This window comes from Mercenaria mercenaria, unplaced genomic scaffold, assembly GCF_021730395.1.
Source record: "Mercenaria mercenaria strain notata unplaced genomic scaffold, MADL_Memer_1 contig_1893, whole genome shotgun sequence".
Taxonomy (NCBI): domain Eukaryota; kingdom Metazoa; phylum Mollusca; class Bivalvia; order Venerida; family Veneridae; genus Mercenaria; species Mercenaria mercenaria.
The window spans coordinates 25,813-35,680 of NW_026459908.1; the positions used below are offsets into that span (position 1 = coordinate 25,813).

Sequence of the window (9,868 nt, forward strand, 5' to 3'; positions counted from 1 at the left end):
ATAATTATCTTTTCGGTATTGGATTATAAAGTAAAATATAATTTCGAGACTATAGATAAATAAATGAAAATAAAGCTTAAGATAACCTTTCTTAGTCAAAAGTTATTCTAATCTATGCGAACAAACATATGCTACGTTTGTTGGGTTTGATGTCCATGTCGATCAACTGCCGTTTAAAGAAACGCTTATTTGCCTTTCTATGAACAGTGGGCATGGATCCTGTACCAACTGTAGAAATCCATCAAACGTAAAGTTCTTCATATAACTAAAGTAAAAGTATATATTTAATATATTTGCCTTAGCGACGCATCGACGTCTTATGGCGACTTAACTGATTATTTCATTATTAGCGAGCACCTGTGTAGACCCACCAACCTTCCTGAAGCAGGCTGGTTGGCTTCCTCACATGAAGAATTCAGCGCCTTAATTGAGGCTCGAGCCCACATCTGTAAGGTTCATGTGATTTGAAGTCAGTGCCCTTAACCATTTTGCCATTGAATCATGTCAGTCTTCTTTCCTTCCATTCACCTTTATGTAGTTCAACTTTCTCAGAATTCTTATCAGTAGTAGGAACGTTGAGAGGGGTTCGGGTTCGGGTAGTGAAGTTGCAATCGTATAAGGTAAGAACCAATTCAAATCAAATTAATTCTTTTCAATAGTTTATTTACGTCTCATCATATGCATGTCACAATAACAGAATTACGAGAGACGGGTAGGCATAGCTTACTTTAATCAATATGCATGCAGCTGTTATTTATATAATACGGTCATTTTATTTCTAAAACATTTCAAAACATATTTAATATAGATAAAAAAGATGTTGTGAACCGATCAAAGTCTTGACAACTTCAAAACAAACTGAGCTCCGACAATTATATCATTTTGAAAATTACGTTTTGAAAGGGTAAATACCTGATTTCCAATGGGATCACATACCACAGTCGGCAATTATCGATGTTGGATTGATGTTTTTGCTGTAGTGACTGTAATGTGAGTACAAGGCTATATAGGATTTTACTGTCTTGTTGATATGTGTCATGGAATGTAAAAATGGGGCTTATGGACCAAAAAAATGTTTTTTGACTTTTCTTTATTTCTGAATTTTATGACATCTCATAAGAAATTCCTGAAAATTTGAGTGTCAAATCTCAAAAAATGGTGAAGTTACATTGAATTTTATGTTGACAACCATTTTAGATATGTTCCAATCTGCACTGATTTGGAGGCATTTTTCTTGCCTTCAGGTAAGCATATGAAATACAGTTTTGTAAATAGAAAATAAAATACATAAGCAATTTGCTGTGTTCAGTTTCTTTATTTAATGTGAAAACAACATTTTGAGACAAAAAACGGATTGCAGTAGACAAAAGTTTTCATTTCGGTTGCCTAGCAACCAGAAAATATTCCATTTTTCTTACTTTTTAAGCTATACATGACAATAATTTAAGTGTAATTATGTCACAAATGAATTTTTATTTCAAAATGGGTAATAACATTCTCTACCTAAACAGTCATGAAATTTTCTGGGCAATATATAAAGTGGTTTTGAAGAAAAAAATATTTTAATACATAGACAATGTGCAAAATATTTCATCTGCAAACAGGATCTTTTTACAAAATTTCCTGCACCTAGTAATATTAATCTTCAGTGTTTTACAAGCCCTTAACAGTGTGTTTTCTTTGCAAATATGGCTATATGAAATAAAACTATGATAATAAAGCACAAATATAGTTACAAAACAGCGACCTCAATATTTCTGTTGCTTAGCAACAATGGAATTTTTCACAATTTCCATGATTTTTTAGGTTTTAAGACTTATAAGTTGACTTAAACATTTGCATTCATTTAAAGATCAAATGAAAATGTAAACAAAACTTATAAACAGACAGTCTTGAAAAATTCAAGTCATTGAATTGAAAACTTTTGAAGATATACAGACATCTGACAGGAAAGTCCCTTTTCAAAATTTTACTTCAATTTCAATTCCCTACAAAATACTGCTAGCATATTGATATTAATTCAAAATGAAGGTGAGCTGTTAAAAATTTGGTTGTAAAATATGCATTGAAGCAAAGAACTATCAACCAAAGAACTATCATTAAAAAATGTCTATAACTTTAATGGTTTTTCCTGTTGCCTAGCAACCAGAGAATATTTCATCTCTTCTGCTAATTATATAGCTGTCAACCCTTGAATGATGATAAAAATGTTTTGTAATATGAAATAATCTTCATCCAAAATCTAAACAATGTTTCAGGAAGCAGACTTGAAGATATCTATCTAAAATAAGAAGGTAGTTTGAAGGCAAAATAACTTTTCTTTAACAAAAAAAATAAATAAAAACAAGTTGCATTTGCAAACAGAACTTCACAGTGACTTCGCATCACATTTATAATGGTTTAATCATCTTTTTATAAACCCTCAACAACATAGTATTTTCATAATCTAACAAGAATTCAAGCATAACAATATCCACAAACAAGAGCTGTCTGATGACAGCGCGCTCGACTATTCGAAGAATTGATTGAATAACGGGGTCAAAATATTAACATAGATATTCAGACAAAAGAAAAAAGATAGATTAGACAATGTTCCAGTATTTGTGGATTTCGATAAGTCTTGCAGTAAATGGCAATGTGTGAACCACTTTCAAAGTCCAAAAAGGGCCATAATTCAGCCAAAATAGTTGTCAGAGTTATGTACTCTTGCCTACAGATGGAAATCATAATGATAAACAAGTGTTCAAAGTTTAAAAGCGTTATGTCAAATAGTTTTGACAAAACATAGACTTGTATGAAAACAGAACAGATTTCCAAGTCCAAAAAGGGCTGTTATTCAGCCAAATTAGATGATAGAGTTATGTACTCTTTCCTACAGATATAGACTATTATACTGAATAAGTGATAAAAGTTTCAAAGACACATGTCAAACACTTTACACAAAATATGAACTGGTACAAAAAACTTAACCAAGATTTCTAAGTAGAAAGGGGCCATAATTCAGCCAAAATCCTTGATGGAGTTATGCACATTTGCCTATAACTGGTCATGGTGATAGTAAACAAGTGTTGAAAGTTTCAAAGCTTTATCTCAAAAGACTTTGCCAAAATATGAACTGGTACGAAAAACTTAACTAAGATTTCTAAGTCAAAAAGGGCAATAATTCAGCCAAAATTATTGACGCAGTTATGTGCTCTTGCCTATAACTGGACATGGTGATGGTAAACAAGTGTTGAAAGTTTCAAAGCTTTATCTCAAAAGACTTTGTCAAAATATGAACCAAGATTTCAAAGTCAAAAGGGGCCATAATTCAGCCAAAATCCTTGATGGAGTTATGTGCTCTTGCCTATAACTAGACATGTTGATGCTAAACAAGTGTTGAAAGTTTCAAAGCTTTATCTTAAAAGACTTTGCCAAAATATCAACTGCTACGAAAAACTTAACCACGATTTCTAAGTCAAAAGGGGCCATAATTCAGCCAAAATCCTAGATAGAGTTATGTGCTTTTGCCTATAACTGGCCATGGTGATGGTAAACAAGTGTTGAAAGTTTCGAAGCTTTATCTCAAAAGACTTTGTCAAAAAGTGGACGGGTACGAAAAACTTACCAAATGTGTGACGCCGACACCGACACCGACACCGACGCCGACGCCGTGGTGAGTAGGATAGCTCTACTTATTCTTCGAATAGTCGAGCTAAAAATTTACAACCCTGAATAATATGGATAGAAAATCAAAACAGTGTGTTAAGAAGCAATCTCAAAAAGTTTAAGACAAATACCACTGACAGGCCACATTCAGACCTGAAAAAGCTTTTACTACAAGCTTAGCATTTTTATCGGGTACTTGCTTCAATATAGTTACTTTAACTTCTTCATAATTAAAATAGTCTTTTCAACATACAACACCTGGTTCAACTGAACTGACAAAGAAAGTTGGTATTTAGACAACTGTTTAACTGGTTTAATATACTGTTCAATACTGTTCAAGAAATTGCCTCAAGCTGTAAAAACAACAGGTGTTTCAGGATTATCAACTACTTGTGGAACATTGTGACCCCCTTTTGATGACTGTCTCACAGTGTCAGCCATTTTGGGTCATAGTTTATGCATCAGAATCTCTCCACTTCACTTTCCATATATCAAAATGCTAATCTGGTTTGAATTTCCCGTGCCCTGTCACCAAAATACTCATTGCAACAGTTTCATGTAGTCCTGAAATTTAAAATGTCATAGTAATATTCAGCTAACAAAACTTTTATCAGCGTTTTCAAGTCAAATGAGCATGGTAGTGAGAAAACCATCATTATGATTTTGTGACCAGTATGGATTGAGATGTATCTGCATCCATATTGTTTGTTAATGCAAGTGTTGGTTTTCTCATGATGCAGCTCATATGATATTTATCTTTAGATAACAATCAGATATAATGGCTAGGGCTAGAACTGTATAATCATGTCATTTTCATCCGGTCACAAAGGAACAATGTTGGTTTTCTCCTGATGTGGCTCAAAAAATAGCTTAATACTAATTACAGAAAAATATAACTTCTTAAAACTTAGTGATCTACATGCATCCATCCAACTTTTTCAGCTTGAAATACATATGAAATGTTCTTGGGTTTGATAACATCAGAATAATGGCAAGACCTTTCTGAAGCCATTTAGTACTGCTCATGTAAACTATTTAACCATGATCACCCTGCACATCTGAGCAGGCTTATCATAAGTCTGCACTAGGTACTACTCAATTCATTTTTGCACAGTATCCATGAATGCTGGAAACAGATACATTGCCTCAGCACATTATCATTTTACTCCTTTTTAGAAGACATACTAAAATGCTTCTTACATGCTTGCAATACATTTAGTTATTTTTTATAAATCATGGGCATATTAAATACAACTATAGAAAATTGTTTATTTTAGCCTAAGAAATCTTACATATTAAAGTGCTCCATAACTGCATACCAAATGACATAGTTGTTTTTGTTCTGCCCAGCTGCATTATGGAAATGTATCTAATAAAAATAAAAAATAACAATAAACAAATTAAATCAAATGCAAAACAATAGTTAAGATACTCATTTTTAATGTGATGTATGTTTTACTTAATCATAAAGTATTACAAGTGGACACATTTTTACAAAGGAGTAATTGAGTGTTTAATTTTTCTTTTGTACTTATAATAGAATATAACTAGCCTTGAGTTAGTGAATATGTGAGTTTTATCATTAAAAAAACCAAAAAAAACAAAAAGGTCAAGCACTTGAAAATTTAATGCTTGCATTTTGCAATTATACTGCTGGTGATTTTAAAACCATGCCATAAACCATAGTCAACCTGCAGATGTTTGCACCTTTTGTTCTTTCTATAGTGTGTCATTTTCCAACAGGTGCTGCTTCTTTATAATTGTCAGATTCAAGCCAACAATGAAATATATTAAGGTATAACATATATGGTTTTAGTATTATACAACCTGTGCATGTTTTTCTCCTATACCATAGAACTGCAAATAATGATGAGCCCTAGACACCACACCTTCCACTCCTTCACCAGTACACTGACTTTCATCAATAAAATAAAAGTTTGTTTGCCTGCAAGAAACACAAAAAGACAAAAAATATAATATTTACATAATACATGTTTATAATGCATTTTACCATTAAAATGACAAATTTCTAAAATGTAATTCAATTTGGACAATGCTGTTTATAGTATATTCAAAGGGGAGATCATAATTGAATGACTGAATAGTAAACACTGTGAAGACCATACTGCATGGATATGCAGGCTCATCTTGATGTACACTGACCGCAAAGTTTGACAGCATGCAGGGCACTCGTCATTATTCATTGATAATTTACTGACCCAGTTACGAACAGATGTGCAGTCTGATATAAATCTGCTTTGGTGGCAGAATCAGACATAAGCACCGCTACTATGCTAAGAGTTTAATAAAGTATTGAAACATGAAAGCTGTCAGATTTTAACATTCTTATACCTGGTCCTTCTGCACATACACCAAACACATGGCGCTTCCTTAGGGTATGGAAATAAATTGGTCCAACTTGTTGTAAATGATGTGGATAATGCACCCGCTGAGCAAAATCCCAGGGATAATGGTATTCAACATCAAGAGTGCAAGGTGGACTGCCTGAAACATGACAAAATGATTTATTTTAATTTATAAGCCGATTTCATAATACTGTGTATATTCAGTAATTAAAAGCTGACATTGCTTCATATCGCTTTTAGCTGTAGAGTAATTTTTAAGATTAGAAGTTTATCTTTTAAGAAGCAACTACTCATTGGATGCATTAACATTTTGTGTGGGTAGAGTGTCATATTCCTACCCTCGTGAAATTTGACCACGACGTTCACAACACATGTACATGCTCAGAAAGTGAACATTGAGAGAAGTTAACTGTTGTAAATAATAACCTGAGTAAATTTAATCCAACACGTTTGGCACGACAAATATCCTCCATATATATAATGTAAATGACTTTGTACATTTTTTTCTGAATAAGTTCCTGTTTCTCCAAATATATGGCAACATCATTAGTATGGATGAAATTATGAAAGAAATTTATGATCCCTTTATACTTAAAACACTGACTGGCAGCACAATTTGGTACACATGTTTGTAACCTTAGGCTCTTAGCTACACCACTTAGGAAAACGTGAGCTAGTATTAGATTGTGACAGTTCAAACTGGCTCATTTTAAAATGTTACTGGTACAAATTTATGGTCTTAGGGCGGCCATAACTTGATTGATATCAACAAAACTTTGCTAAATCCTTCCTCAGTTGTTCAAAGTCTCATTACTTCCGGGTTCAATCATTTCGACAAAAATGCGTATGTTCTCATAATATTAGAAAGAAATGCATACTTACACAACTCAAAAATGATACGTACAAATCCAACATCAACATTTAACTGTCAGTGAATCGTCTTAACTAACATAAATAGACGCATTTCCAGAACATACTTGGTGCAGTACCGAAAATACACCGTTTTTACATGACGTAATAGGTCGCTCAGAATAATCAATATTTTGTGAAAATTCAATTGTCACCGGTTGCAAACCACGAAATGAGAGTCGTTGGAGATTTTTGTAAGTCTCACATTATTTCAAAGTATTGACAAATCATTTTTTGACAGCTTACAAGTATTTTTTTCTAAGCCTACACGTCGAATTGCTTACCAAAAACAAGACGTAAACAAATCTCGCATTTTCTCGATAACGACGTCAACGTCCATAAGCCCCAAAATAACATTCCACAACACATATAATCTAAAGCCTTATGTATCTGAAGAAATAGAATCATTGCAACTGGGTCTTATGAACAAATATTTGTCACTGGAATGAGAAACTGCGAATTTTGGAATTTATTACTTTTTAAGAAATAGGAGATATGTCAATATTCAGCTGTGTGAAGTTGGCTAAACAAACGACATACGACATTCTAAAATTTTGAATGTCGGACATTGCGCGACATATGACATTCTACATTCGAAAATTTTGAATGTCGTCCTGTGCTCGACTTACGGCATACGACATTCAAAATATATGAATGTCATCCAGTGCGCGACATACGACATACGACATTCGAAAAAAATTTGAATGTCGTGCAAAAGACGACATTGGACAATTCTGTGCACGACATACGAATTTCGAAAAAAAGTTGAATAACGTGTAAAAACGACATTGGACATACGACATTCGAGCTTTGACAAAAAATGAATGTCGTTCAGTGTGCGACATACGACATTCGAAACAGGTTGAATGTCGTGCAAGAAATGACTGCACATACGACATCCGAACTTGGACTGTCGTTCAGTGTGCGACATACGACGTTCGAAAATTTTGAATGTCGTGCAAAAAACGACATTGTACAAACGACATTCACATTTTGACAAAAAAATGAATGTCGTTCAGTACACAACATACGACATACAATATTCAATAAATGTTGAATGTCATGCAAAAAACGACATTGGACATACGACATTCGAACTTTCACAAAAAAAAAAATGAATGTCGTACAATGCATGACATACAAAATACGACATTCGAAAAATGTTGAATGTCATGCAAAAAAAGACATTGTACATACGACATTCGAACTTTGACAAAAAAAAAAATGAATGTAGTACAGTGTGCGACGTACGACATTCGAAAAAAGTTGAATATCGTGCAAGAAACGACATTGCACATACGACATTCGAACTTTGACAAAAATTGAATGTCGTTCAGTGTTCGAAATACGACATACGACAATCGAAAATTTTAAATCTCGTTCATTGAGCGACATACGACATTCGAGCTTTGTCAAAAAAAATTAATGTCGTTCAGTGCACTACATACCACATACGACATTTGAAAATGTTAAATGTCGTATAAAGAACGACATTGGACACACGACATTCGAAAATGTTAAATGTCGTATAAAGAACGACATTGGACACGCGACATTCGAAATACGATATTCGAAAATTTTGAATGTCGTCCAGTGCTCGACATACAACATACGACATTCGAACTTTGACTACAAGTGAATGTCGTTCAATGTGCGACATACGACATTCGAAAATTGTTGAATGTCGTGCAAAAAAAAACTACGTTGGACATATAACATTCGAATTCCGACACAAATGGATTTCATTCGTGCACGACATACGACATAAGGTATTTGAAAAAAGTTGAATGTCGTGCAAAAAATGACATTTGAAATACGACATTCGAACTTTGACAAAAAAAATGAATGCCGTTCAGTGTGCGACATATGACATTGGAACTTTGACAAAAAATGAATGTCGTTCCGTGTGCGACATACGAAATTCGAAAAAAGTTGAACGTCGTGCGACACTCGACATTCGAAAATTTTAAATGTCGTCCATTGCGCAACATAAGACATTCGAACTTTGACAAAATATTGAATGTCGTTCAGCGCACGACATACGACCTACCGCATTCGAAAAAGATAGATATCGTGTACAAAACGACATTGGACACACCAAATTCGACATTTGAGAAAAAAAAAAATGTCGTTCAGTGCGCGACATTCGAATTACGATTTTCGAAAAAGTTAAATGTCATGTAAAAAACGACACTGGACACACGACATTCGAATTTTGACGAAAAAAGCAATATCGTCCCGTGCGCGACATACGACATAAGACATTCCAAAATTTTCAATGTCGTCCAGTGCGCAACACACGACAATGACATTCGTACTTTGACAAAAGAAATGAATGTGGTTCAGTGTGCGATATACGACATTCGAAAAAAGTTGGATATAGTGCAAAAAACGACATTGGACATACAACATTCGAACTTTGACAAAAAAAATGAATTTCGTTCAGTGCGCGACATACGACATACGAAATTCGAAAAAACGACATTGGAAATACGACATTAGAACTTTGACAAAAAACATTGAATGTCCTTCATTGTGCGACATACGACATATGACATTCGAAAAAAGTTGAATGTCCTGCAAAATACGACATTGAACATAGGGCATTCCAACTTTGACAAAAAAATTGAATGTCGTTCAGAGTGCGACATACGACATTCGAAAAAGTTGAATGTCTTTTAAAAAACGACATTGGACACACCACATTCGAACCTTAACAAAAAATAAAAATCGTTCAGTGTGCGACATAATATGACATACAGCATTCGAAAAATGTTGAATGTCGTGCAAAAAAACGACATTGCACATACGATATTCGAAATTTGACAATAAAATGAATGTCGTTCCGTGTGCGACATACGACATACGACATTCGAAAAAGGTTGAATGTCGTGCAAGAAACGACATTGCACATACAACATCCGAACTTCGACATACGATACACG

At 33.9% G+C, this 9,868-nt stretch overlaps 1 long non-coding RNA gene across 1 annotated transcript; it reads right to left on the reverse strand.

Annotated features, from left to right (window-relative positions):
* Window positions 1–762: 762 nt before the first annotated feature.
* LOC123543371 (uncharacterized) lies at window positions 763–7,246 on the reverse strand. Its single transcript, XR_008368936.1, has 5 exons — window positions 6,897–7,246; window positions 6,001–6,153; window positions 5,476–5,593; window positions 4,941–5,017; window positions 763–4,212 (listed from the first exon to the last, which is right to left on the reverse strand). It is a non-coding gene; the product is annotated as an uncharacterized LOC123543371 (long non-coding RNA).
* Window positions 7,247–9,868: the final 2,622 nt, after the last annotated feature.